We start from the raw sequence: 21459 nt of genomic DNA on the forward strand, positions 1-21459 counted from the left end.
GAATGGGTAGTATGTGAGTGAATGCATGGGTGCAATGGTGGTGCCAGGGTGAAAGGATGAGTGCATTGGTAGTGCATGAGTGAATGGAGAGATGCAACAGTAAAGCCTGGTTCAACGGAAGACTTCATGAGTAGTGCCTGAGTGAATGAAAGTTTGCATAGATACACCCTGAGTGAATGGATGAGTGCAAAGTTAGTGACTGGATGATTGGATGTATGCAGAGGTAGTGCTTGGCTAAACAGATGAATGCATAGGTAGTGCCTGTCAAACTCTTACCTATGTTTCCACAGGAACGACAAGCAAGATGAAAACGCCCAACTCATTCTTGTCACCTTGTGCCCAACAGTATCAAAGCGCCATTAGTGAACCGAGGAAGAGGGGATAAAAAATGATTAAAGAAAAGAATCATTCCACAAAGTCTCTTCTCAAACTTAAGGTTAGTCATTCAGGACGTTTACTAAATGTAAAAATAAAAGTACATTGAGTATATTATACAATAAAGAAAAGGAATCAGTAGTGTTTTAACGATGTTTGGTTTTCCCCCCTACCTGAATTAATCCTCTCTTCCTATCTGTAGCAAATTAAGCCATCTTGTAAAACAATTGCTATAATTAGCTAAGGTTAAAGAACAAAGAGCAATGAAATCTGGGCCCCAAAAGAAAATGACAATGATATGTCTTGAGGCTGTGAAATGATACCCACCTAAATTAAGCGGGGAGGCACTCTCTGTGACCAGGTAAGCAAAATTCTCCAGCAACTAATTATATTAAAAGAATATCTTGTTATCCTTAGTGTCAGAAATACTAACTAAAGTCTTTTATATTTATATTTACAGGAACTTACCATTCAGGTACCCAAACACAGAAAAAGGCAGATCCTCAGAGACGACAGAACATTTCTAAGGTAGATGCTCCTTACCTCATAATGAAATAATTATCTTTAGGTGCAAAAGCACAGTTAACGTACTGATGGCGGATTTTCTTTAGTTTTTTCTCTTTAGGTGAACTATAGGAAAACTGGAGCAGGAGCTGTCTCCAAAACAAGAAGCGGAGTGGAGTCCAGAGGGCAGGAGCACTGTCAAGGACACTGCCTAGCTCAAGTCAGAAGAAAAAGGAGACCAGGAAGCAAGAGCCAAGCCAAAGACACAGGCGAGCTTGCGACAGAAGAAGGAGGAGAGCAGGAAGAATGAGCCACGCCAAAGACTATGCCGAGTACGCGACGGAAGGAGGAGAGGACACTGAGAGCCTGCGAGGGAACAGAACAACCCCACAAGAGAACTTGTAGGAAACCCGGAATCAGAATAGCAAACCCCCAGAATGCTAGAATGCGAAGTTCTCTATTGGGGGAGCAGGGGAGTCCTATACTCCTCCCTTGCCAATTCCAGCCCATTACTGAAGGTGGGATCAACAGGCTCGACAGTGCCTGGGTAAATGGATGAGTGCAAGGGTAGTACCAGAGTGATTGAATGTGTGCATGTGTAGTGCCTTGGAGAATGGGTAGTATGTGAGTGAATGCATGGGTGCAATGGTAGTTCCATGGTGAAAGGATGAGTGCATTGCTAGTGGATGAGTGAATGGAGAGATGCAACAGTAGAGCCTGGTTCAACGGATGACTTCATGAGTAGTGCCTAAGTGAATGAAAGTTTGCAGAGATACACCCTGAGTGAATGGATGAGTGCAAAGGTAGTGACTGGATGATTGGATGTATGCAGGGGTAGTGCTTGGCTAAACAGATGAATGCATAGGTAGTGCCTGTCAAACTCTTACCTATGTTTCCACAGGAACGACAAGCAAGATGCAAACGCCCAACTTATCCTTGCAACCTTGTGCCCAACAGTATCAAAAAGCCATTAGTGAACCGAGGAAGAGGGGATAAAAAATGATTAAAGAAAAGAATCATTCCACAAAGTCTCTTCTCAAACTTAAGGTTAGTCATTCAGGACGTTTACTAAATGTAAAAATAAAAGTACATTGAGTATATTATACAATAAAGAAAAGGAATCAGTAGTGTTTTAACGATGTTTGGTTTTACCCCCCCACCTGAATTAATCCTCTCTTCCTATCTGTAGCAAATTAAGCCATCTTGTAAAACAATTGCTATAATTAGCTAAGGTTAAAGAACAAAGAGCAATGAAATCTGGGCCCCAAAAGAAAATGACAATGATATGTCTTGAAGCTGTGAAATGATACCCACCTAAATTAAGCGAGGAGGCACTCTCTGCGACCAGGTAAGCAAAATTCTCCAGCAACTAATTATGTTAAAAGAATATCTTGTTATCCTTAGTGTCAGGAATACTAACTAAAGTCTTCTATATTTATATTTACAGGAACTTACCATTCTGGTACCCAAACACAGAAAAAGGCAGATCCTCTGAGACGACAGAACATTACTAAGGTAGATGCTCCTTACCTCATAATGAAATAATTATCGTTAGGTGCAAAAGCACAGTTAACGTACTGATGGCAGATTTTCTTTAGTTTTTTTCTCTTTAGGTGAACTATAGGAAAACTGGAGCAGAAGCTGTCTCCAAAACAAGAAGCGGAGTGGAGTCCAGAGGGCAGGAGCACTGTCAAGGACACTGCCTAGCTCAAGTCAGAAGAAAAAGGAGACCAGGAAGCAGGTGCCAAGCCGAAGACACAGGCAAGCTTGCGACAGAAGAAGGAGGAGAGCAGGAAGAACTAGCCACGCCAAAGACTATGCCGAGTACGCGACGGAGGGAGGAGAGGACACTGAGAGCCTGCGAGGGAACAGAACAACCCCACAAGAGAACTTGTAGGAAACCCGGAAGTAGAATAGCAAACCTCCAGAATGCTAGAATGTGAAGTTCTCTATTGGGGGAGCAGGTGAGTCCTATACTCCTCCCCTGCCTATTCCCGCCCATTACTGAAGGTGGGATCAACAAGCTCGACAGTGCCTGGATAAATTGATGAGTGCAAAGGTAGTACCAGAGTGATTGAATGTGTGCATGTGTAGTGCCTTGGTGAATGGGTAGTATGTGAGTGAATGCATGGGTGCAATGGTAGTTCCAGGGTGAAAGGATGAGTGCATTGGTAGTGCATGAGTGAATGGAGGGATGCAACAGTAGAGCCTGGTTCAACGGATGACTTCATGAGTAGTGCCTAAGTGAATGAAAGTTTGCAGAGATACACCCTGAGTGAATGGATGAGTGCAAAGGTAGTGACTGGATGATTGGATGTATGCAGGGGTAGTGCTTGGCTAAACAGATGAATGCATATCTAGTGCCTGTCAAACTCTTACCTATGTTTCCACAGGAACGACAAGCAAGATGCAAACGCCCAACTTATCCTTGTGACCTTGTGCCCAACAGTATCAAAACACCATTAGTGAACCGAGGAAGAGGGGATAAAAAATGATTAAACAAAAGAATCATTCCACGAAGTCTCTTCTCAAACTTAAGGTTAGTCATTCAGGATGTTTACTAAATGTAAAAATAAAAGTACATTGAGTATATTATACAATAAAGAAAAGGAATCAGTAGTGTTTTAACGATGTTTGGTTTTCCCCCCTACCTGAATTAATCCTCTCTTCCTATCTGTAGCAAATTAAGCCATCTTGTAAAACAATTGCTATAATTAGCTAAGGTTAAAGAACAAAGAGCAATGAAATCTGGGCCCCAAAAGAAAATGACAATGATATGTCTTGAGGCTGTGAAATGATACCCACCTAAATTAAGCGGGGAGGCACTCTCTGTGACCAGGTAAGCAAAATTCTCCAGCAACTAATTATATTAAAAGAATATCTTGTTATCCTTAGTGTCAGAAATACTAACTAAAGTCTTTTATATTTATATTTACAGGAACTTACCATTCAGGTACCCAAACACAGAAAAAGGCAGATCCTCAGAGACGACAGAACATTTCTAAGGTAGATGCTCCTTACCTCATAATGAAATAATTATCTTTAGGTGCAAAAGCACAGTTAACGTACTGATGGCGGATTTTCTTTAGTTTTTTCTCTTTAGGTGTACTATAGGAAAACTGGAGCAGGAGCTGTCTCCAAAACAAGAAGCGGAGTGGAGTCCAGAGGGCAGGAGCACTGTCAAGGACACTGCCTAGCTCAAGTCAGAAGACAAAGGAGACCAGGAAGCAGGAGTCAAGCCGAAGACACAGGCGAGCTTGCGACAGAAGAAGGAGGAGAGCAGGAAGAACTAGCCACGCCAAAGACTATGCCGAGTACGCGACGGAGGGAGGAGAGGACACTGAGAGCCTGCGAGGGAACAGAACAACCCCACAAGAGAACTTGTAGGAAACCCGGAAGTAGAATAGCAAACCTCCAGAATGCTAGAATGTGAAGTTCTCTAATGGGGGAGCAGGTGAGTCCTATACTCCTCCCCTGCCTATTCCCGCCCATTACTGAAGGTGGGATCAACAAGCTGGACAGTGCCTGGATAAATGGATGAGTGCAAAGGTAGTACCAGAGTGATTGAATGTGTGCATGTGTAGTGCCTTGGAGAATGGGTAGTATGTGAGTGAATGCATAGGTGCAATGGTAGTTCCATGGTGAAAGGATGAGTGCATTGCTAGTGGATGAGTGAATGGAGAGATGCAACAGTAGAGCCTGGTTCAACGGATGACTTCATGAGTAGTGCCTAAGTGAATGAAAGTTTGCAGAGATACACCCTGAGTGAATGGATGAGTGCAAAGGTAGTGACTGGATGATTGGATGTATGCAGGGGTAGTGCTTGGCTAAACAGATGAATGCATATCTAGTGCCTGTCAAACTCTTACCTATGTTTCCACAGGAACGACAAGCAAGATGCAAACGCCCAACTTATCCTTGTCACCTTGTGCCCAACAGTATCAAAACGCCATTAGTGAACCGAGGAAGAGGGGATAAAAAATGATTAAACAAAAGAATATTCCAGGAAGTCTCTTCTCAAACTTAAGGTTAGTCATTCAGGAAGTTTAGTAAATGTAAAAACAAAAGTACATTGAGTATATTATACAATAAAGAAAAGGAATCAGTAGTGTTTTAACGATGTTTGGTTTTCCCCCCTACCTGAATTAATCCTCTCTTCCTATCTGTAGCAAATTAAGCCATCTTGTAAAACAATTGCTATAATTAGCTAAGGTTAAAGAACAAAGAGCAACGAAATCTGGGCCCCAAAAGAAAATGACAATGATATGTCTTGAAGCTGTGTAATGATACCCACCTAAATTAAGCGAGGAGGCACTCTCTGCGACCAGGTAAGCAAAATTCTCCAGCAACTAATTATGTTAAAAGAATATCTTGTTATCCTTAGTGTCAGGAATACTAACTAAAGTCTTCTATATTTATATTTACAGGAACTTACCATTCTGGTACCCAAACACAGAAAAAGGCAGATCCTCTGAGACGACAGAACATTACTAAGGTAGATGCTCCTTACCTCATAATGAAATAATTATCGTTAGGTGCAAAAGCACAGTTAACGTACTGATGGCGGATTTTCTTTAGTTTTTTCTCTTTAGGTGAACTATAGGAAAACTGGAGCAGAAGCTGTCTCCAAAACAAGAAGCGGAGTGGAGTCCAGAGGGCAGGAGCACTGTCAAGGACACTGCCTAGCTCAAGTCAGAAGAAAAAGGAGACCAGGAAGCAGGTGCCAAGCCGAAGACACAGGCGAGCTTGCGACAGAAGAAGGAGGAGAGCAGGAAGAACTAGCCACGCCAAAGACTATGCCGAGTACGCGACGGAGGGAGGAGAGGACACTGAGAGCCTGCGAGGGAACAGAACAACCCCACAAGAGAACTTGTAGGAAACCCGGAATCAGAATAGCAAACCCCCAGAATGCTAGAATGCGAAGTTCTCTATTGGGGGAGCAGGGGAGTCCTATACTCCTCCCTTGCCAATTCCAGCCCATTACTGAAGGTGGGATCAACAGGCTCGACAGTGCCTGGGTAAATGGATGAGTGCAAGGGTAGTACCAGAGTGATTGAATGTGTGCATGTGTAGTGCCTTGGAGAATGGGTAGTATGTGAGTGAATGCATGGGTGCAATGGTAGTTCCATGGTGAAAGGATGAGTGCATTGCTAGTGGATGAGTGAATGGAGAGATGCAACAGTAGAGCCTGGTTCAACGGATGACTTCATGAGTAGTGCCTAAGTGAATGAAAGTTTGCAGAGATACACCCTGAGTGAATGGATGAGTGCAAAGGTAGTGACTGGATGATTGGATGTATGCAGGGGTAGTGCTTGGCTAAACAGATGAATGCATAGGTAGTGCCTGTCAAACTCTTACCTATGTTTCCACAGGAACGACAAGCAAGATGCAAACGCCCAACTTATCCTTGCAACCTTGTGCCCAACAGTATCAAAAAGCCATTAGTGAACCGAGGAAGAGGGGATAAAAAATGATTAAAGAAAAGAATCATTCCACAAAGTCTCTTCTCAAACTTAAGGTTAGTCATTCAGGACGTTTACTAAATGTAAAAATAAAAGTACATTGAGTATATTATACAATAAAGAAAAGGAATCAGTAGTGTTTTAACGATGTTTGGTTTTACCCCCCCACCTGAATTAATCCTCTCTTCCTATCTGTAGCAAATTAAGCCATCTTGTAAAACAATTGCTATAATTAGCTAAGGTTAAAGAACAAAGAGCAATGAAATCTGGGCCCCAAAAGAAAATGACAATGATATGTCTTGAAGCTGTGAAATGATACCCACCTAAATTAAGCGAGGAGGCACTCTCTGCGACCAGGTAAGCAAAATTCTCCAGCAACTAATTATGTTAAAAGAATATCTTGTTATCCTTAGTGTCAGGAATACTAACTAAAGTCTTTTATATTTATATTTACAGGAACTTACCATTCTGGTACCCAAACACAGAAAAAGGCAGATCCTCTGAGACGACAGAACATTACTAAGGTAGATGCTCCTTACCTCATAATGAAATAATTATCGTTAGGTGCAAAAGCACAGTTAACGTACTGATGGCAGATTTTCTTTAGTTTTTTTCTCTTTAGGTGAACTATAGGAAAACTGGAGCAGAAGCTGTCTCCAAAACAAGAAGCGGAGTGGAGTCCAGAGGGCAGGAGCACTGTCAAGGACACTGCCTAGCTCAAGTCAGAAGAAAAAGGAGACCAGGAAGCAGGTGCCAAGCCGAAGACACAGGCAAGCTTGCGACAGAAGAAGGAGGAGAGCAGGAAGAACTAGCCACGCCAAAGACTATGCCGAGTACGCGACGGAGGGAGGAGAGGACACTGAGAGCCTGCGAGGGAACAGAACAACCCCACAAGAGAACTTGTAGGAAACCCGGAAGTAGAATAGCAAACCTCCAGAATGCTAGAATGTGAAGTTCTCTATTGGGGGAGCAGGTGAGTCCTATACTCCTCCCCTGCCTATTCCCGCCCATTACTGAAGGTGGGATCAACAAGCTCGACAGTGCCTGGATAAATTGATGAGTGCAAAGGTAGTACCAGAGTGATTGAATGTGTGCATGTGTAGTGCCTTGGTGAATGGGTAGTATGTGAGTGAATGCATGGGTGCAATGGTAGTTCCAGGGTGAAAGGATGAGTGCATTGGTAGTGCATGAGTGAATGGAGGGATGCAACAGTAGAGCCTGGTTCAACGGATGACTTCATGAGTAGTGCCTAAGTGAATGAAAGTTTGCAGAGATACACCCTGAGTGAATGGATGAGTGCAAAGGTAGTGACTGGATGATTGGATGTATGCAGGGGTAGTGCTTGGCTAAACAGATGAATGCATATCTAGTGCCTGTCAAACTCTTACCTATGTTTCCACAGGAACGACAAGCAAGATGCAAACGCCCAACTTATCCTTGTGACCTTGTGCCCAACAGTATCAAAACACCATTAGTGAACCGAGGAAGAGGGGATAAAAAATGATTAAACAAAAGAATCATTCCACGAAGTCTCTTCTCAAACTTAAGGTTAGTCATTCAGGATGTTTACTAAATGTAAAAATAAAAGTACATTGAGTATATTATACAATAAAGAAAAGGAATCAGTAGTGTTTTAACGATGTTTGGTTTTCCCCCCTACCTGAATTAATCCTCTCTTCCTATCTGTAGCAAATTAAGCCATCTTGTAAAACAATTGCTATAATTAGCTAAGGTTAAAGAACAAAGAGCAATGAAATCTGGGCCCCAAAAGAAAATGACAATGATATGTCTTGAGGCTGTGAAATGATACCCACCTAAATTAAGCGGGGAGGCACTCTCTGTGACCAGGTAAGCAAAATTCTCCAGCAACTAATTATATTAAAAGAATATCTTGTTATCCTTAGTGTCAGAAATACTAACTAAAGTCTTTTATATTTATATTTACAGGAACTTACCATTCAGGTACCCAAACACAGAAAAAGGCAGATCCTCAGAGACGACAGAACATTTCTAAGGTAGATGCTCCTTACCTCATAATGAAATAATTATCTTTAGGTGCAAAAGCACAGTTAACGTACTGATGGCGGATTTTCTTTAGTTTTTTCTCTTTAGGTGTACTATAGGAAAACTGGAGCAGGAGCTGTCTCCAAAACAAGAAGCGGAGTGGAGTCCAGAGGGCAGGAGCACTGTCAAGGACACTGCCTAGCTCAAGTCAGAAGACAAAGGAGACCAGGAAGCAGGAGTCAAGCCGAAGACACAGGCGAGCTTGCGACAGAAGAAGGAGGAGAGCAGGAAGAACTAGCCACGCCAAAGACTATGCCGAGTACGCGACGGAGGGAGGAGAGGACACTGAGAGCCTGCGAGGGAACAGAACAACCCCACAAGAGAACTTGTAGGAAACCCGGAAGTAGAATAGCAAACCTCCAGAATGCTAGAATGTGAAGTTCTCTAATGGGGGAGCAGGTGAGTCCTATACTCCTCCCCTGCCTATTCCCGCCCATTACTGAAGGTGGGATCAACAAGCTGGACAGTGCCTGGATAAATGGATGAGTGCAAAGGTAGTACCAGAGTGATTGAATGTGTGCATGTGTAGTGCCTTGGAGAATGGGTAGTATGTGAGTGAATGCATAGGTGCAATGGTAGTTCCATGGTGAAAGGATGAGTGCATTGCTAGTGGATGAGTGAATGGAGAGATGCAACAGTAGAGCCTGGTTCAACGGATGACTTCATGAGTAGTGCCTAAGTGAATGAAAGTTTGCAGAGATACACCCTGAGTGAATGGATGAGTGCAAAGGTAGTGACTGGATGATTGGATGTATGCAGGGGTAGTGCTTGGCTAAACAGATGAATGCATATCTAGTGCCTGTCAAACTCTTACCTATGTTTCCACAGGAACGACAAGCAAGATGCAAACGCCCAACTTATCCTTGTCACCTTGTGCCCAACAGTATCAAAACGCCATTAGTGAACCGAGGAAGAGGGGATAAAAAATGATTAAACAAAAGAATATTCCAGGAAGTCTCTTCTCAAACTTAAGGTTAGTCATTCAGGAAGTTTAGTAAATGTAAAAACAAAAGTACATTGAGTATATTATACAATAAAGAAAAGGAATCAGTAGTGTTTTAACGATGTTTGGTTTTCCCCCCTACCTGAATTAATCCTCTCTTCCTATCTGTAGCAAATTAAGCCATCTTGTAAAACAATTGCTATAATTAGCTAAGGTTAAAGAACAAAGAGCAACGAAATCTGGGCCCCAAAAGAAAATGACAATGATATGTCTTGAAGCTGTGTAATGATACCCACCTAAATTAAGCGAGGAGGCACTCTCTGCGACCAGGTAAGCAAAATTCTCCAGCAACTAATTATGTTAAAAGAATATCTTGTTATCCTTAGTGTCAGGAATACTAACTAAAGTCTTCTATATTTATATTTACAGGAACTTACCATTCTGGTACCCAAACACAGAAAAAGGCAGATCCTCTGAGACGACAGAACATTACTAAGGTAGATGCTCCTTACCTCATAATGAAATAATTATCGTTAGGTGCAAAAGCACAGTTAACGTACTGATGGCGGATTTTCTTTAGTTTTTTCTCTTTAGGTGAACTATAGGAAAACTGGAGCAGAAGCTGTCTCCAAAACAAGAAGCGGAGTGGAGTCCAGAGGGCAGGAGCACTGTCAAGGACACTGCCTAGCTCAAGTCAGAAGAAAAAGGAGACCAGGAAGCAGGTGCCAAGCCGAAGACACAGGCGAGCTTGCGACAGAAGAAGGAGGAGAGCAGGAAGAACTAGCCACGCCAAAGACTATGCCGAGTACGCGACGGAGGGAGGAGAGGACACTGAGAGCCTGCGAGGGAACAGAACAACCCCACAAGAGAACTTGTAGGAAACCCGGAAGTAGAATAGCAAACCTCCAGAATGCTAGAATGTGAAGTTCTCTATTGGGGGAGCAGGTGAGTCCTATACTCCTCCCCTGCCTATTCCCGCCCATTACTGAAGGTGGGATCAACAAGCTCGACAGTGCCTGGATAAATGGATGAGTGCAAAGGTAGTACCAGAGTGATTGAATGTGTGCATGTGTAGTGCCTTGGAGAATGGGTAGTATGTGAGTGAATGCATGGGTGCAATAGTAGTTCCATGGTGAAAGGATGAGTGCATTGCTAGTGGATGAGTGAATGGAGAGATGCAACAGTAGAGCCTGGTTCAACGGATGACTTCATGAGTAGTGCCTAAGTGAATGAAAGTTTACAGAGATACACCCTGAGTGAATGGATGAGTGCAAAGGTAGTGACTGGATGATTGGATGTATGCAGGGGTAGTGCTTGGCTAAACAGATGAATGCATATCTAGTGCCTGTCAAACTCTTACCTATGTTTCCACAGGAACGACAAGCAAGATGCAAACGCCCAACTTATCCTTGTGACCTTGTGCCCAACAGTATCAAAACACCATTAGTGAACCGAGGAAGAGGGGATAAAAAATGATTAAACAAAAGAATCATTCCACGAAGTCTCCTCTCAAAATTAAGGTTAGTCATTCAGGAAGTTTACTAAATGTAAAAACAAAAGTACATTGAGTATATTATACAATAAAGAAAAGGAATCAGTAGTGTTTTAACGATGTTTGGTTTCCCCCCCTACCTGAATTAATCCTCTCTTCCTATCTGTAGTAAATTAAGCCATCTTGTAAAACAATTGCTATAATTAGTTAAGGTTAAAGAACAAAGAGCAATGAAATCTGGGCACCAAAAGAAAATGACAATGATATGTCTTGAGGCTGTGAAATGGTACCCACCTAAATTAAGCGGGGAGGCACTCTCTGTGACCAGGTAAGCAAAATTCTCCAGCAAACTAATTATATTAAAAGAATATCTTGTTATCCTTAATGTCAGGAATACTAACTAAAGTCTTCTATATTTATATTTACAGGAACTTACCATTCAGGTACCCAAACACAGAAAAAGGCAGATCCTCAGAGACGACAGAACATTACTAAGGTAGATGCTCCTTACCTCATAATTAAATATTTATCTTTAGGTGCAAAAGCACAGTTAACGTACTGATGGCGGATTTTCTTTATTTTTTTCTCTTTAGGTGAACTATAGGAAAACTGGAGCAGGAGCTGTCTCCAAAACAAGTAGCGGAGTGGAGTCCGGAGGGCAGGAGCACTGTCAAGGACACTGCCTAGCTCAAGTCAGAAGAAAAAGGAGACCAGGAAGCAGGAGCCAAGCCGAAGACACAGGCGAGCTTGCGACAGAAGAAGGAGGAGAGCAGGAAGAATGAGCCACGCCAAAGACTATGCCGAGTACGCGACGGAAGGAGGAGAGGACACTGAGAGCCTGCGAGGGAACAGAACAACCCCACAGGAGAACTTGTAGGAAACCCGGAAGCAGAATAGCAAACCCCCAGAATGCTAGAATGCGAAGTTCTCTATTGGGGGAGCAGGTGAGTCCTATACTCCTCCCCTGCCTATTCCCGCCCATTACTCTAGGTGGAATCAACAGGCTCAACAGTGCCTGGGTAAATGGATGAGTGCAAGGGTAGTACCAGAGTAATTGAATGTGTGCATGTGTAGTGCCTTGGTGAATGGGTAGTATGTGAGTGAATGCATGGGTGCAATGGTAGTGCCAGGGTGAAAGGATGAGTGCATTGGTAGTGCATGAGTGAATGGAGAGATGCAACAGTAGAGCCTGGTTCAACGGATGACTTCATGAGTAGTGCCTAAGTGAATGAAAGTTTGCATAGATACACCCTGAGTGAATGGATGCGTGCAAAGGTAGTGACTGGATGATTGGATGTATGCAGGGGTAGTGCTTGGCTAAACAGATGAATGCATAGGCAGTGCCTGTCAAACTCTTACCTATGTTTCCACAGGAACGACAAGCAAGATGCAAACGCCCAACTTATCCTTGTCACCTTGTGCCCAACAGTATCAAAACGCCATTAGTGAACCGAGGAAGAGGGGATAAAAAATGATTATAGAAAAGAATCATTCCACGAAGTCTCTGCTCAAACTTAAGGTTAGTCATTCAGGAAGTTTACTAAATGTAAAAATAAAAGTACATTGAGTATATTATACAATAAAGAAAAGGAATCAGTAGTGTTTTAACGATGTTTGGTTTTCCCCCCTACCTGAATTAATCCTCTCTTCCTATCTGTAGCAAATTAAGCCATCTTGTAAAACAATTGCTATAATTAGCTAAGGTTAAAGAAAAAAGAGCAATGAAATCTGGGCCCCAAAAGAAAATGACAATGATATGTCTTGAGGCTGTGAAATGATACCCACCTAAATTAAGCGGGGAGGCACTCTCTGTGACCAGGTAAGAAAAATTCTCCAGCAACTAATTATGTTAAAAGAAGATCTTGTTATCCTTAGTGTCAGGAATACTAACTAAAGTCTTCTATATTTATAGTTACAGGAGCTTACCATTCAGGTACCCAAACACAGAAAAAGGCATATCCTCTGAGACGACAGAACATTACTAAGGTAGATGCTCCTTACCTCATAATTAAATAATTATCTTTAGGTGCAAAAGCACAGTAAACGTACTGATGGCGGATTTTCTTTAGTTTTTTCTCTTTAGGTGAACTATAGGAAAACTGGAGCAGGAGCTGTCTCCAAAACAAGAAGCGGAGTGGAGTCCAGAGGGTAGGAGCACTGACAAGGATACTGCCTAGCTCAAGTCAGAAGAAAAAGGAGACCAGGAAGCAGGAGCCAAGCCGACGACACAGGCGATCTTGTGACAGAAGAAGGAGGAGAGCAGGAAGAATGAGCCACGCCAAAGACTATGCCGAAACGCGACGGAAGGAGGAGAGGACACTGAGAGCCTGCGAGGGAACAGAACAACCCCACAAGAGAACTTGTAGGAAACCCAGAAGAAGAATAGCAAACCCCCAGAATGCTAGAATGCGAAGTTCTCTATTGGGGGAGCAGGTGAGTCCTATACTCCTCCCCTGCCTATTCCCGCCCATTACTGAAGGTGGGATCAAATCAACAGGCTCGACAGTGCCTGGGTAAATGGATGAGTGCAAGGGTAGTACCAGAGTGATTGAATGTGTGCATGTGTAGTGCCTTGGTGAATGGGTAGTACGTGAGTGAATGCATGGCTGCAATGGTAGTTCCAGGGTGAAAGGATGAGTGCATTGGTAGTGCATGAGTGAATGGAGAGATGCAACAGTAGAGCCTGGTTCAACGGATGACTTCATGAGTAGTGCCTGAGTGAATGAAAGTTTGCATAGATACACCCTGAGTGAATGGATGAGTGCAAAGGTAGTGACTGGATGATTGGATGTATGCAGGGGTAGTGCTTGGCTAAACTGATTAATGCATAGGCAGTGCCTGTCAAACTTTTACCTATTTTTCCACAGGAACGACAAGCAAGATGCAAATGCCCAACTTATCCTTGTCACCTTGTGCCCAACAGTATCAAAACGCCATTAGTGAACCGAGGAAGATGGGATAAAAATGATTAAACAAAAGAATCATTCCACGAAGTCTCTTCTCAAACTTAAGGTTAGTCATTCAGGATGTTTACTAAATGTAAAAATAAAAGTACATTGAGTATATTATACAATAAAGAAAAGGAATCAGTAGTGTTTTAACGATGTTTGGTTTTCCCCCCTACCTGAATGAATCCTCTCTTCCTATCTGTAGCAAATCAAGCCATCTTGTAAAACAATTGCTATAATTATCTAAGGTTAAAGAACAAAGAGCAATGAAATCTGGGCCCCAAAAGAAAATGACAATGATATGTCTTGAGGCTGTGAAATGATACCCACCTAAATTAAGCGGGAGGCACTCTCTGTGACCAGGTAACCAAAATTCTCCAGCAACTAATTATATTAAAAGAATATCTTGTTATCCTTAGTGTCAGAAATACTAACTAAAGTTTTTTATATTTATATTTACAGGAACTTACTATTCAGGTACCCAAACACAGAAAAAGGCAGATCCTCAGAGACGACAGAACATTACTAAGGTAGATGCTCCTTACCTCATAATGAAATAATTATCTTTAGGTGCAAAAGCACAGTTAACGTACTGATGGCGGATTTTCTTTAGTTTTTTCTCTTTAGGTGTACTATAGGAAAACTGGAGCAGGAGCTGTCTCCAAAACAAGAAGCGGAGTGGAGTCCAGAGGGCAGGAGCACTGTCAGGGACACTGCAGGGCAGGAGCACTGTCAGGGACACTGCCTAGCTCAAGTCAGAAGAAAAATGAGACCAGGAAGCAGGAGTCAAGCCGAAGACACAGGCGAGCTTGCGACAGAAGGAGGAGAGCAGGAAGAACTAGCCACGCCAAAGACTATGCCGAGTACGCGACGGAGGGAGGAGAGGACACTGAGAGCCTGCGAGGGAACAGAACAACCCCACAAGAGAACTTGTAGGAAACCCGGAAGTAGAATAGCAAACCTCCAGAATGCTAGAATGCGAAGTTCTCTATTGGGGGAGCAGGTGAGTCCTATACTCCTCCCCTGCCTATTCCCGCCCATTACTGAAGGTGGGATCAACAAGCTCGACAGTGCCTGGGTAAATGGATGAGTGCAAAGGTAGTACCAGAGTGATTGAATGTGTGCATGTGTAGTGCCTTGGTGAATGGGTAGTATGTGAGTGAATGCATGGGTGCAATGGTAGTTCCAGGGTGAAAGGATGAGTGCATTGCTAGTGCATGAGTGAATGGAGAGATGCAACAGTAGAGCCTGGTTCAACGGATGACTTCATGAGTAGTGCCTAAGTGAATGAAAGTTTGCATAGATACACCCTGAGTGAATGGATGAGTGCAAAGGTAGTGACTGTATGATTGGATGTATGCAGGGGTAGTGCTTGGCTAAACAGATGAATGCATAGGTAGTGCCTGTCAAACTCTTACCTATGTTTTCACAGGAACGATTAGCAAGATGCAAATGCCCAACTTATCCTTGTCACCTTGTGCCCAACAGTATCAAAACGCCATTAGTGAACCGAGGAAGAGGGGATAAAAAATGATTAAACAAAAGAATCATTCCACGAAGTCTCTTCTCAAACTTAAGGTTAGTCATTCAGGTAGTTTACTAAATGTAAAAACAAAAGTACATAGAGTATATTATACAATAAAGAAAAGGAATCAGTAGTGTTTTAACGATGTTTGGTTTCCCCCCTACCTGAATTAATCCTCTCTTCCTCTCTGTAGCAAATTAAGCCATCTTGTAAAACAATTGCTATAATTAGCTGAGGTCAAAGAACAAAGAGCAATGAAATTTGGGCCCCAAATGAAAATGACAATGATATGTCTTGAGGCTGTGAAATGGTACCCACCTAAATTAAGCGGGGAGGCACCCTCTGTGACCAGGTAAGCCAAATTCTCCAGCAACTAATTATATTAAAAGAATATCTTGTTATCCTTAGTGTCAGCAATACTAACTAAAGTCTTCTATATTTATATTTACAGGAACTTACCATTCAGGTACCCAAACACAGAAAAAGGCAGACCCTCAGAGACGACAGAACATTACTAAGGTAGATGCTCCTTACCTCATAATTAAATAATTATCTTTAGGTGCAAAAGCGCAGTTAACGTACTGATGGCGGATTTTCTTTAGTTTTTTCTCTTTAGGTGAACTATAGGAAAACTGGAGCAGGAGCTGTCTCCAAAACAAGAAGCAGAGTGGAGTCCAGAGGGCAGGAGCACGGTCAAGGACACTGCCTAGCTCAAGTCAGAAGAAAAATGAGACCAGGAAGCAGGAGCCAAGCCGAAGACACAGGCGAGCTTGCGACAGAAGTAGGAGGAGAGCAGGAAGAATGAGCCACGCCAAAGACTATGCCGAGTACGTGACGGGGGGAGGAGAGGACACTGAGAGCCTGCGAGGGAACAGAACAACCCCACAAGAGAACTTGTAGGAAACCCGGAAGCAGAATAGCAAACCCCCAGAATGCTAGAATGCGAAGTTCTCTATTGGGGGAACAGGTGAGTCCTATACTCCTCCTCTGCCTATTCCCGCCCATTACTGAAGGTGGGATCAACAGGCTCGACAGTGCCTGGGTAAATGGATGAGTGCAAGGGTAGTACCAGAGTGATTGAATGTGTGCATGTGTAGTGCCTTGGTGAATGGGTAGTATGTGAGTGAATGCATGGGTGCAATGGTAGTTCCAGGGTGAAAGGAAGAGTGCATTGGTAGTGCATGAGTGAATGGAGAGATGCAACAGTAAAGCCTGGTTCAACGGATGACTTCATGAGTAGTGCCTGAGTGAATGAAAGTTTGCATAGATACACCCTGAGTGAATGGATGAGTGCAGAGGTAGTGACTGGATGATTGGATGTATGCAGGGGTAGTGCTTGGCTAAACGGATGAATGCATAGGTAGTGCCTGTCAAACTCTTACCTATGTTTCCACAGGAACGACAAGCAAGATGCAAACGCCCAACTTATCCTTGTCACCTTGTGCCCAACAGTATCAAAACGCCATTAGTGAACCGAGGAAGAGGGGATAAAAAATGATTAAACAAAAGAATCATTCCACGAAGTCTCTTCTCAAACTTAAGGTTAGTCATTCAGGAAGTTTACTAAATGTAAAAACAAAAGTACATTGAGTATATTATACATAGGCTGTGGGGTTTTAGGTTTAAACCTATAATAACTGATAAAACCCCACTGAAAGAAAAATAGCCCTCACCGGTGAAAACATGCGAGGGAACAGAACAACCCCACAAGAGAACTTGTAGGAAACCCGGAAGCAGAATAGCAAACCCCCAGAATGCTAGAATGCGAAGTTCTCTATTGGGGGAACAGGTGAGTCCTATACTCCTCCTCTGCCTATTCCCGCCCATTACTGAAGGTGGGATCAACAGGCTCGACAGTGCCTGGGTAAATGGATGAGTGCAAGGGTAGTACCAGAGTGATTGAATGTGTGCATGTGTAGTGCCTTGGTGAATGGGTAGTATGTGAGTGAATGCATGGGTCAATGGTAGTTCCCGGGTGAAAGGATGAGTGCATTGTTAGTGCATGAGTGAATGGAGAGCTGCAACAGTAGAGCCTGGTTCAACGGATAAATTCATGAGTAGTGCCTGAGTCAATGAAAGTTTGCATAGATACATCCTGAATGACTGGATGAGTGCAAAGGTAGTGACTGGATGATTGGATGTATGCAGGGGTAGTGCTTGGCTAAACAGATGAATGCATAGGTAGTGCCTGTCAAACACTTACCTATGTTTCCAGAGGAACGACAAGCAAGATGCAAACGCCCAACTTATCCTTGTCACCTTGTGCCCAACAGTATCAAAACGCCATTAGTGAAGCGAGGAAGAGGGTATAAAAAATGATTAAACAAAAGAATCATTCCACGAAGTCTCTTATCAAACTTATGGTTAGTCATTCAGGAAGTTTACTAAATGTAAAAACAAAAGTACATTGAGTATATTATACAATAAAGAAAAGGAATCAGTAGTGTTTTAACGATGTTTGGTTTTCCCCCCTACCTGAATTAATCCTCTCTTCCTATCTGTAGCAAATTAAGCCATCTTGTAAAACAATTGCTATAATTAGCTAAGATTAAAGAACAAAGAGCAATGAAATCTGGGCCCCAAAAGAAAATGACAATGATATGTCTTGAGGCTGTGAAATGGTACCCACCTAAATTAAGCGGGGAGGCACTCTGTGGTACTGAAAATTCTGGACCCGTGTTATATACATCGTCATATCATAACGATTTTGATATCAGAAGACCGAGAATGGCTAGTACACTATGCACAAACATTTTCGTCATATTCGATTGACGATTTCACCTTGAAATCGTAGTTTTCGTCCTGAACCCTCGGGTTCCATTTTGTGTACGGCAGCCATTTTGTGAGTTGCCCTCACATAGGCCAATGACTAAGGCCAAACCGGACTCTGAAGGACACGTACATCTTTGCTGACTTCTCTATGACCTGGGCAAGCTGACTCCACTGCCCATGGCCAAACTTGTTCGGTCAGTTCCTCTCCCAGTGGCCGGGCAAGATAGTATCAGGGCACAACATTCTTTAAACCTTTCATCGCACACGGACCCCACCTAATCTTGCACGCACCTGTCCCTGTTTCCTACTTTATGACCTGCTTTACGAGGAGGAGGTGCCCGTTTTTATTGGGGTCCGTCGATATCTGTTGAAAATACTGGGCCTTGCCGAATAATTGATTGTGGGCTGAACAAACTAAAATGTGGGCTTGTCATCATGACTCTGCTTTTCCTTTGTAGTGAAAATATGTGAATGGTCAATTGTAAACTAAAGAATGTTTGCCTGAAGCATAATATTTTGTATAAAAAGAGAAGGCTGGTTTTGTAAGATTGAGCAGTCTCCTGAGAATATACACCGTGTTGTACTTCTAGGACGCCTGTTACTTGGTTGCAGCCAATAAACTCGATCTTTGACTTCACCTAGAAGACTCTGTGTTTCTGAAGTCTGAAACAGGAAGGACCCGAAGTCTTAGGGTGTTGTCCCTGGCACCGCTGGGTTACCGGTTCAGTACCGGTTCCGAAAAACCCAGTACTTCAGGTGGCGCCCAACGTGGGGCGATTTCAGCGGTACCGGTCCAAGCCAGAGGTTCGTGAGGAGCTTCGTGTGAAAATTCTGGAGGAAGGCCGCCACTTCATCGACCCCTGCATGTCGACGTGGTCTGAAAGTCTTTGCTGTGAGGTTCCCCGCTTCCCGACGGCTACGAAGGACTGCTGCCCTGACTATCGCCCTGTTGGACCCTCGATGTTTGGTAGAGCGAAACGATAGACGAGTCTTCTGGTGCAGTCATCGATACCTCAGTTAAGTATAAGTGGAGCGTCTTCCAGTCCTTAGTTTGGGTATCCCCTTGGCATCTTTGATTTGGAACTTGCAAGTACTAAAGCTGAGGGACTCGTGTATTCATGAGAATATCGTATTCGATAATCCTTCGAAGTTTGAAGCTAGACTAGAGAGCGAAGATGCCTGGTCTTAGCAGACTTGGAAATTTGTTTTGCCTTGGTTGTAATAGGGATTCCCGATTGGAGGACTCGTGTCCGGTTCCTCCGATTGGAACTCCAACTTATGAACTTTATGTGAAACATGGCGTAGGCCCAATCACATATAATGAAGTATGGATCCGATACACCAGAAAAGATGGTGTTTTAAAATGGCCCCAGTATGGTAGCTTTGACACGGAAATCTTAGATAATCTGGAGGTTAGACTTTTTAAGAAGAAAGCCCGGCCGGCGATGTTTGACTCTTTCCGCCTATGGCGTAAGGAAGCCAAACAGAAGGAAATTAAATTAGAGAAGAAAAATAAAAGAGAAAAGGGTATCTCGATAATGCAAGCTACTATGCAGTATAAAGATAATGAAGAAGAACAGGCAAGTGAGCAGTTGCACAGGCAACGTAAAATGGTGATTGATAAATGTTATCCAGTTTTGCCGCCTCTTCAGCAAGATGCAGCAAAGGACTTGAAAAAGACGACATAATGTCGCATTTGTTGAGTTCGCCACACCATTATGCACAGAGTGCTACCGCACCTCCGCAACCTTTAGCTGCGCAACGTTTGGTTTTATTGCCTCCTGCTCCTCCACAACAACCAGCTGCTCTTCAGTTGGTTCCTATTCCTCCGGTGCAGCCTCCTCAAGGGCCACCGACTTTGACATCTGCTCTGCCTTTACTTCCTACAACTTTGACCACTATATGGACTACCACTCCTGATATTCCTCCTGACACTGTCTCTACGTCTGCCTTCACTCACTCTGCTTTTCCGCCTGTCTTTTCATCGACTTCTCCTTCTGTCCGCCAGAGAATGACTAGCACTGTTGCTAGCCTCCTGTATCCTCTCTTTGGAGCAACAAGTGTAACTCGTGTCTCAGAGCATACACAGTTGCGTAGTCAACTGCCCGATTCTAGGGAGAAGGAAACATTGAATTATTTGGCACATAAATGGGTTACCGAACGGATGAGATATGAGCTAGAGTCTGTTATGGATGTCTTCTATCAGTGGGAAGCACCAAAGCAGAGATACGTTTTTGATAAAATGTGTACTTTCCTGAGTGAAGATTTAGAGGAGAATGATTTGGAGCCTAATCCACCTGAGTTATGTCATCTACGGTTCGAGTTTGGGAAAGGCGCAATTGTGGGTTCCGATGTTGAAAAAGCAGTTGCGACATTGTTATCATTCAGGAGTGAGGGTGTTTCTTGGTCGTTGTTTGAGTCTGATTCCTCTGTTAAAAGGAAGGTGAGACAATATCCCATGAGAGAAGTTCCCCCACAATGGAGGGAAGGTAACCTAGCAGCTAACCCACCTATTCAGCCACACTTTCAGCGTGTTTGGGTACATGTCCCATGGAAGCGAGCTGAAGTTTTGGCCCTTAAACAGACATTGCCTGATCCCCGTAAAAATCCTGCTGGTTATTACAAGGAATTGTCACAGACTGCAGGCTCTTGCATTATGAATTTAGCCGACATAGACATGTTGTTTGGAAATGTTGTTCCACAGCCTTTATGGGGAAAGATTCGTCAAGCGGATCATGATCAAGAGTTAGGTGACTCATGGGCTAATATTAGTGCTGCAAACGATCGACAAGTTGGTGGTGCCAAACCTGAGCCTTTAGTAGCAGAACTCCCTGGTAGAATAATTACTTACATGAAGACTTTGATGCCTGTGATGCGAGTGAATTGGGATAAATTGTCTGCGTGTAAGCAGAAGAAGGATGAGACCGTGTCTGATTTCTTCACAAGGTTTGAGGAAACGTTTATCGACCACAGTGGTCAAGATATGAGTACAGAAGGTGGTCAACGGTTATTCGTTGTCAAGTTCGTACACAATTTGCTTCCCAAGTTGTGTAAGAAATTAAAAGATTCAGAAAGTTCTTGGGCAGTTTCCTCTTCAGCACAGATATTGGCTACTGCACAGTATTACGAAAATAGAGACAAAGATGAAAAAGATAGAGCAGACAAGAAAACGAAAGAGTTAAAAACAAAGGTTCTTTTACAACAAGCGTATCCGCCATGCGGTGGTCAGAGTAACTATCAGCAACCTCAACAGTTTCAGAGGAATTCGCAAAAGTTCGAGTATCCTCAACAGCGTGTTCCTGTAGGTCCCAATCAGTGTTCATATTGTAAAGAAGAGGGTCATTTCAAGTACAGTTGCCCTATTTTGTTCCAGC

The sequence above is a fragment of the Lissotriton helveticus genome, chromosome 8 (assembly GCF_964261635.1).
Source record: "Lissotriton helveticus chromosome 8, aLisHel1.1, whole genome shotgun sequence".
Classification (NCBI taxonomy): domain Eukaryota; kingdom Metazoa; phylum Chordata; class Amphibia; order Caudata; family Salamandridae; genus Lissotriton; species Lissotriton helveticus.